The sequence below is a fragment of the Harpegnathos saltator genome, unplaced genomic scaffold, assembly GCF_003227715.2.
Source record: "Harpegnathos saltator strain DR-91 unplaced genomic scaffold, Hsal_v8.6 scaffold556, whole genome shotgun sequence".
NCBI classification, from domain to species: domain Eukaryota; kingdom Metazoa; phylum Arthropoda; class Insecta; order Hymenoptera; family Formicidae; genus Harpegnathos; species Harpegnathos saltator.
In genome coordinates, this window is record NW_020230378.1 from 559,897 (window position 1) to 569,800 (window position 9,904).

General features: G+C 35.2%; 1 pseudogene; it reads left to right on the forward strand.

The window, feature by feature from the left end:
* Positions 1 to 1,729: 1,729 nt before the first annotated feature.
* LOC109503646 (uncharacterized) lies at positions 1,730 to 3,029 on the forward strand (annotated as a pseudogene).
* Positions 3,030 to 9,904: the final 6,875 nt, after the last annotated feature.

Genomic DNA, 9,904 nt, shown 5'->3' on the forward strand with positions numbered 1-9,904 from the left:
ATTTTTGGCCGTTATATTCTATTATACATGTCGCCTTATTGCCATCTCATCAAAAATAAGAAGTCCAAACAGAGGAAAATTTACTTTCTTGGCATATTCTTTAATCGATAATAATGCTTCTCTGGTGAAACCTGGCTCTCCGTTAACAGATTTGTACCATTTACAAATAGTTTTAGGATGAGGCAAGCAGGTATTAAATTTTCTTCTGACAAATGTATATGCTCATGGTGAATAAAAATGCAAAGTTAGAGCGAACACTCTTAACTTTGGTTCATACTTTCGATGATTTGGAATGTTATTAAGTTTATTGCGTTGCCTTTGTAATAATTGCTTATTACTTATACCTTGATCATGTAAGGTATCCAGCTGTTATGAATCAAGAAAACCATTTTCTTTTAAAGACGCCAATATATTTTCCAAATTTATGATGCGTTTCATACATCTTCGATTTTTTTTCTGCAAACGTCTCATTTCCTGGAGTAATTTTTTTCTTGTGTTTAACAGCGCAGTTTTCAGTATTCGTTTTCTTGGAATATTTTCTGATAAATATGGTGAAACAGCCGTTGCTTGATGTTTTATTTTGCATGTCGTATTTTATTGTAAAACTACATCAATAGCTATATATAAATATATACATGTAGTGACGTAGTATAATTTATTATATATCTGCAAGAATTTGTTTCACAAATCTAGATTGTCTTAAGAAACAATAATTACCTTGATAAACAGTACTTTCCTTCATTACTATTTCAGGAATATCAGATAAGTCATTGGAATTACCTTGTACAGTTTCTATAAAAAATCATTAATATATAATCATTAATATATAATAATATATAATCTAATATAATACAAAAAATATATATAATAAGAAAGATAAAATATATGTATACAGGGTGAGTCAATTAAAGTGTTACAGACTTATATCTTGGAAATGAATAATTTTAGAGAAAAATATTTCAGACAAAAGTTATATGGTGTCAAATGGGACATAAGAAGGTATCATTGATTAGACCTTGATTAGCCATTTGAAGGTTACGTGAAGGTCACCAACAATTTTTCAAATAAAACGCCCTACTTTTTTTGGCATATTCTTATAACGTATTTCAAGAGCTTTGCAAAACACTACAACAAAGTATTTTTTTGTTAAGTACATCCCGAGTTATGAAGCTTCAAAGTTGCAGTACCGCCGGCATTTGCATTATCCAAGGTGTACCGCGTGGAGGTTGCATGGTCGGATTTACACCTCTTTGTATGTGTGTGTGTGTGTGTGCGTGTGTATGTGCGCGCACACACACACACACACACGCGCGCGCGCACGCACGCACACAAGAGGTGTAAATCCGATCGTGCAACCTCGCGGTACACCTTAGGTAATGCTAATGCCGACGATATTGTAAATTTGAAGCTTCATAACTCGGGATGTATTTAACAAAAAAATACTTTGTTGTAGTGTTTTGGAAAGCTCTTGAAATACGTTATAAAAATATGTCAAAAAAAGTAAGGCCATTTGAGAAATTGAAAGTTCCATTTGAAAAATTGTTGGTGACCTTCACGTAACCTTCAAATGGCTAATCTTTTATATAACCCTACTTAAATACTGACAACGTGACGTGACGACTGATATTTTTATACCGATATTTTATGATTTTATACGTACAGATAATCACAAATACGTACGATAGACAAAGTCGACAAAATTGAATTCCCCGTATTAGTAGATAACGAAATGATCACTTTGTTTCTCGAAGAAGAGACCGCGTTAAGAGCATCGAAAGGTAAAATTGAAATTTTTAAGTTATATAAATAATTCAATTGTATTTATAAATTAATGCATGCGTGTGCATATTTTTCTACAGATCAAGATTTCTTGATAAAACTTGTACAATATGTGACAAAAAAATCAACCTTGCAGCCTGATGAAAATAGTGACATAAATAATTTGGAAAGCTCAGGTTAATTTTTTAAGTATTCTTCAACATATTCGCTATATATGCAGTTAGAATATATTTTAATGATATTTTAATGTTTTTAGGTGAATACGGAAAGGAAGGGTTTTCATGACCGGATAATGCAGTGTTTCTACTTATAGACTTGTATCGAGAAAAAGAAGAATTTCTATTAGGTTTTAAGCGTAACATTTTATGGGCAGAAATTGCTATCACAATGAAGCAAACAAACCAGAAATACAATGTAAGTGGATTGCAGTGTAAGAATAAGTGGGCAGGATTGAAGCGTACATATAATAATATTTACGATCAAAACAAACGGAGTGGCAATTGTCGAAATTCATGGGTGTTTTTTTCGGTAATTATACGTTTTATAAATACACACATTTAATACTAACTTTAATTCTAAAAAAACTTTCTTGTATTATACATATATACTATTTTGCATGCATATTAATATAATAATAGGAAGAAATATATTATTGAGTTTCCATTTATATTGTAATTATTCAAGTTCGGAACCGAATGAATTTTGGGACTAAATGTATATCTATACAAAGCATTATATAAAATAATAATCTTTTGCTGTTTGATTAGGTGATGGATTCGATATTTGGAAAAAAGCTAGTACAAAACCTCTTTCTGAAGCTTCGAGTGATGGTCCAGCATTACCTATAGCCACAACATCAAAGGATAAGTGCCTTGTCATTGTCACCAGTTTGTAAAGAGCAAAGTAAGTACACTTACGACTTATGATAATTGAAGTCAATATATCTAGAAAAGCACATAAAATATAACATAATACCAAAAAAATAATGATTCTTAATATTTTTTAATTTATGTTGATATGTACGGTTTGATATGTACGGTTTGAATTCAATTATTATTTCTGGCTTCTTAGTTTTGTTATACATTGATCTTAAAGTTTGAATGTGTTCTTCTTTTCTTAATATTATTTTTTGAAATTATACCTTATATTCAGCTAAAAAAAGAAGAGTCGAGGCCATTTTAGAAAATTATATTAATGATATTCGTCAAGAAAGGGAGATGATGAAGACACAACAAGACAAGACAGAATGAAGAAAAGCAATGTCGCGAAGAACGGAGAGAAAAAGACTCGAAGAAAGAAAAGCTGAGCGTGCAAGAATGCACGAGGATAAGATGAAAATACAACAATCGTTAGTAGATATTTTACAAAAATTAGCTGCTGTTAAAAAATAAAACGATTCCTATATCTTATCCTGCTGAATATTTTGAAGAGTTCATTTTGAAGAATACGAGGGTGGTCCGATAAGTACTTAGCCTATAAAAGAAAAACGAAAATTTTGGAAAAGTGGCGATTTATTTCTCAACATAGTCTCCTTTTAGCTCGATACACTTGACCCAGCGATGCTCCAACTTCTTTAACCCGTCTGAAAAATACGTTTTCTCGAGGTCTGCAAAGTAGGCCTCCGTGGCGGCGATGACCTCCTCATTCGACTCAAATTTCTGCCCGGCGAGTGACTTTTTCAAGTTTGGAAACAAAAAGAAGTCGCACGGGGCCAAATTTGGAGAATACGGTGGATGGGGCAGCAGTTCGTAGCCCAATTCAACCAATTTGATCGTGACGAGGGCGGAGGTGTGAGCCGGTGCGTTGTCATGGTGGAAGAGCACTTTTTTCTTCGCCAAATGGGGCCGTTTTTTCTGCAATTCGGCGTTGAATCGGCCCAATAATTCGGCATAGTACAGCCCTGTGAACGTTTTGCCCTTCTCCAGGTAGTCGATGTAGATCACACCTTGTGAATCCCAGAAAACGGTGGCCATCACCTTTCCGGCCGATAGGACAGTCTTCGCCTTCTTCGAAGCACGTTCGCCGGGTGAAGTCCACTGTTTCGACTGTTCCTTGGTCTCTGGTGTGTACCAGTGGATCCATGTTTCGTCGACGGTCACGAAACGACGCAGAAACTCCTTCGGATTGCGCTTAAACAGCGTCAAACACTGCTCTGAAGTGGTCTCACGGTTGCGCTTGTTGTCCGGAGTGAGCAAACGCGGCACCCATCGTGCCGACAGCTTTCTCATGCCCAAAATTTCATGCAGGATATGACCCACGCGGTCTTTTGAGATGCCTACTGTCTCAGCTATCTCGCGCACCTTCAATCGGCGGTCTGCCAATACGAGATCGTGGATTTTTGTCATGTTATCCTCCGTGGTAGCCGTTTTCGGGGTACCTGGGCGTGGCTCATCAAAAACCGACGTGCGACCACGTTGAAACTCGTTAAACCAATTTTTGACGGTCGCCATCGAAGGAGAAGAGTCACCGTACACAGCATCCAAGCGCTCTTTGATTTCGCTGCGCGATTTCCCTTCCAAAAACAAGAATCGAATCACCGACCGATATTGCTCTTTTTCCATTTTTCTAAAATCCGCGGACACGCCCGCTTCCACACGCGGTCAAAACAAAACTACGAGTCCGATTCGGCTGAAATTTCGACAGTAGCCGTCTACGAGAATGTACTACACGATAGTAAATTTCTCTTGCGATAGTGGCGCCATCGGGCGGTGAGGCTAAGTACTTATCGGACCGCCCTCGTATATACATATAATCGCATATATTGTCGACCTAACATATAAACCTTGTAATTAAATTTTTTTCGAGACTGACATTTTTATTTATTTTTTTATTAGGTCGATGATATACAATATATTCTATTAATTTTTTCAATGATCTCAAGATTTGACTGTCAATTATATTTTATTTAAATTAGATATATATAGAATGAGTGCAAATGTATATAATATATTAAAATTGAGAATGTGATAATTTTTAGTTCCTCAACAGTTTAATCTGTAATAAGACTTTCTATGGGACATATATATGTTATAGAAATAGTATTACTTGCATTATACGTTATCTAAATTTATTATGTCATTTTACTGTTGATTATAGTATTATTAACAGGGTATTACTACTATTATTTATTGTTTTTGTATTGTTCTTGTATTGTTCTTATATTCTAATATTCATATATTGTTCTTGTATTCTAGTATTCTAAAGTTTGAAATAAATATAAATACATAATGTTGAAAGACGCGCCTTTCCTGACGAGAGAAACAAGAACTAATAGCTCTAGCAACCCAAGGAGTTACCCTATGGCAAGCGGCGGCCGATAGAGCGCGTTGACAAGAAAAAGAACCCAGTTGTATTTTTTACCGAGACTGTATAAGTCTGGCTGTAGCCCAACATCTTCTTTGCGATTAAAAAGAAAGAGTTTGCTTTGGAAACAACGTTATCCGAGTTTTTTTTGAGTGTCCCCATTCTCGTGTGCGAACGTACGATAGCAACACATAATTTAAAAAAATAATTTTTGTATATAACCATTTATTACTCATGTTTTTAAGATTACAGATCTTGATATATTTCAACTTTGAAACATATTTACTCACAATCAGCCAAACATAAAACAGATGAATACAAATAACAAATATGAAAACATCGGGAAAAGAGATTTGGATTAGTCTGTAAAACTTTAAAGCTTTTAGTTGTGCCGTTGTGCCTCATCAGTAACAATAAAGACAATTATAATATTATTATAAAAATAAAAAATGAAAGTTAAATAAACAGAACATTTTATTAAATATATATACTAGGTGTGCAACTAAGTTTTCAGGTTTTTTGATCAATGAAAAAAAGAATATTACAAGAGAAATACAAAAAATGGTTTATTTAAGGTATCGTCCCTCGCTAGCTACATATTTTTGCCATCTCTCTGCCAATACATGAATACTGCGACGATAAAACGACGCGTCTTTGGACCGAAACCATTCATCCAACTAATTTTGCACTTCTTCGAAATTGGCCAAGTGTTGCCCAACCAAGCGCCATCAACCGGAATAAGTGATAATCGCAAGGGGCCAGGTCTGGCGAATACGGCGGGTGCGGTAGAAGATCCCATTTCAGCGTTTTGATAGTGTCCTGGACGATGGAAGTGCGATGGCACGGAGCGTTGTCGTGCTGCAATATTACTCGTTCGTGTCTCGTGTCCCATTCTGGCCGTTTTTCGAGCAATGCATGGTTCAAATTGATCAGTTGTTGTCGGTAGCGATGCCCATTGACCGTTTCGCCCGGCTTCTTTTCAGCAGCTCATAGTACACGATTCCTTTCTGATCCCACCAAACGCAGAGCATTGTCTTCTTTTCGAAGCGATTTGGTCGTGCCGTCGATGTTGATGCTTCGCCAGGTGAAAGCCACGATTTTTTACGTTTGGGATTCTCGAAATATATCCACTTCTCATCGCCAGTAACAATTCGATACAGGAAACTCTTTCTTTCATGTCGCAAAAGCAAAATTTCGGAAGTGGCTCTTCGATTTTCCATCTGTCTTTCAGTCAACTCATGCGGCACCCATTTCCTTCCTTTTGAATTTTTCCCATGGCATGTAAACGTTTGGAAATACCTTGGCGAGTCATGTTTAATGCCTCCGCAAGTTGATCTTGTGTTTGCGTATCATCTTCATCCAATAACGCTTGCAGATCGGTGTCCTCAATTGTTTTTGGTCTTTCGGAGCGCTCCTTGTCCTCAGTGTCAAAATTACCACTTCTGAAGCGTTTAAACCAATCGTCACAGGTAGTTTTCGATGGTGCATGTTCGCCGTAGGCCTCCTCAAGCAAACGACGTGCTTCAGCTGCACTTTTTTTCAAGTTAAAGCAGAAAAGCAAAGCTTCCCGCAAATGCTGTTTATTTGGCACAAAACTCGACATCTTCGTTGTTAGAAAAAATATTTTTGCGTTGCGATGTGTTGGTATTACGACTGGTTATTGTTAACAGATGTCCAAGCAATAAAAAAACATAACTTCAGACATGTATGTCGACTACATGTGTCGCTAGCGCCATTCATGTATGAAACCCGGAAACTTAGTTGTGCACCTAGTATATATATATATACATATATAGTAGTACCTATTCATTGTGCTGCTAAAAACAGTTGTATGTGGCATAACTTTCTATTACACTTTTATTGGCAATGCATACATAATTCTATTTCTTTTTCCATTTCCTAAATTTACTGCATTACCATGTACAACAAGGTTTATTTCATTGTAATGTTCACATACGCCAAAGAGTATGTCGTCATTTTGAAGTATACAAATATTATGTAGTACGCAGCATGCAATAATAAATTCAGGGATTTTTTTGGTGTCGCTTAATGGCAAACAATCTAGCAATATTCTGAAACGAATTTTGAATTGCCCTATTGCTCTTTCAACTGCCATCTTCGTTGATGACAAACAAAAATTAAAATTTCTTTGTCGAATTGTGAGATGTTCATTATTTCGAAATGGCACCATTACATGGGAATGAATACCATAGGCAGCATCTCCGATGATATGGGAATCATTCGGAAAATATTGCTTCTCGGGCAATTCAAGAAATTGAGCTACCGGTGAATTCCGGAATACTCTAGCATCGTGGACAGATCCCAACTGCCCAGTATAGCAATGTGTAAATAGGCCCCGAGAATCATATACAACTTGAACATTGATGGAGTGAAATCCTTTTCTATTAATATAACAGTCTGCATCTTCAACAGGAGCTCGGATTCTAATATGCGTGCCATCGATAGCGCCAACTACGTTGGGAAAACCACTTGATTGTTGAAATCGTTCCATCACATTTAAAGCAATCTGGTCTCTCGGCCATCTAATAAAGCGAGGTGAAACACAATGTAGAGTATATGTTACTCGTCGTAATGCTCAAAAAGCAGTTGCTCCCCCTACCAAATTTTGTAGCTACAGATCTACAACAATAATGTACCATGTGAATTAAATAATGCTGCAACTTTTTAAGTAATATTTTATATATATATATATATATATAGGTTGCATTTTGTTCTTATTATACAAAATATATATGTCAAATATACCTGTAAGAATCAGGTGTAACCATAAACCATATGGCAATAAATAATTGCTTTTCCTCCTTAGATATTGTCTTTCTGCCAGTTAATACATTATTAATAGCACGTAATCCTGGATCGATTATTCTCAGCACCACTTTAAATGTTTCAGAAAACATTCTAAAATAGAGAAATTCAACTGAATATAATCTAATGAAAAATAATGAACATAATTAATTTTGTAATGATGGTAAAAGTTTACCTTTACTTATTCCCCACTGATGACCTTGACCTTGACATATTTTATCAAGGACACCTTCGTGAGTAACAATCAAAAGGTTCTAGCCATCGCTCATTGTTTATTAAAAAGTTATTAATAAAAAAGTCTTATCAATTAAATGTAATTTTTACATATACTATGCATTGAAATGTGGTAAACAGTACACGTATATGCGCGGGAGAGGGGCAAAGCCCCTCTTCCCGCACCCCCACCCTGAAAAACCTAACTCCAATCTAACCTAAACTATAATGTATGGTTTAGAATATTTCATTAGATAAGTTAGGTTAGGGTTAGTTTTTTTGGGGAGGGGTTGCGGGGGGAGGGGCGGAGCTCCCCCGCATCCCCCGCGCATATACGTGTACTGTTCACCATATTTCAATGTACACTATATATAAAAATCTGTTATTGTCTGTTATTAACTTTCTTATTTACATTGTCATACGTTAAATATAGAAACTCGTACAATAACATTTTAATTCTAGAATTATTGAAGTATTTGAGTATAGTTGTACAGTTGAAACTTACTATAAGCGACTGTTTGTAAACAAAGCAGATATCGTTTGTATATTCAGTATATCGTGAACGTCGAAACAGTTAAGATGTTGCTCCACGAGTTTATACATTTAACGTACGACGAGGATCAGCTATTAGAATATTTATTCAATTACAACGTAATTCAACGACAAATAATTTGTCCTCGATGTAAAACATATCTACTTGTGCGATATGAAAAAACTTCATTTATTTTCCACTGTACAAATAACTATTATAAAATTATTCACGGCCAAAAGAGGAAAAAAATAAAGTGCAATTTCGCTCTAAGTGCGTTTCATGGATCGTGGTTCTCCCGTTCAAATTTAAATATCGTGAAAACTTGTAGGTTTATTGCTTACTTTCTTTTTCTTCATCCACCTCGGCAGTCCTTTTTGCAAAAAGAGCTACAAATGTCAACACGCAGTATAGATGATTGGACAAATTTTTGTCGAGAAGTAAGTATAAGTTGTTGTTACTTGAAAACTGTTGCATTATTATGGAATGTTAATTTTATAGTTTTTCAGCTATTGTTTCAATGGTTACAAAATAATGAAGAACAATTGGGTGGTCCAAATGTAATTGTTGAAGTAGATGAAGCAAAGATAAACGCAAATATAATAAAGGTCGAATTGTTCGTGGTCAATGGATATTTGGTGGTTACGAACGCGATAGCGGTAATTTTTTCGTCATCCCTGTACCCGATAGAATAGTGTCAACTTTAACAGATATTGTAAAACAAAGAATAGCGCCTGGAACTAAGATTTATAGTAACGGTTGGAAATCATATTCATCATTAAATACTATGAATTATCAACATTACACAGTAAATCATAAAATTAATTTTGTTAATCTGAAAACTGGTGTACACACACAAAATATTGAACGTATATGGCGTGAAGTGCGAGCAGCAATTCCAAAATATAGATTAATTGAAAAACATTATGAACATTATTTAGCGGAATTTGTATTTAAAAAAAAGTATGACTTTCCTATTTGTTTAGACACATTCTTTAATATAATGTCTAAAATATATCCGTTGAATGAAAATATTTCTGAAAATTAATATATATAAAAATGTATCAAGGAAACTTTCCTGAATATCAAACAAAAAGTTTTAGCCGTCGCTCATTGTTTATTAAAATATAATTAGCAAAAGAAATTTCATAAATAGAATGTAATTTTCCGACACTGTGTACATAGACACAATTATACATTAAACAATGTTAAACAGTACATATAAGCGGGAGAGGAGCTCCGCCCCCCCCCGCA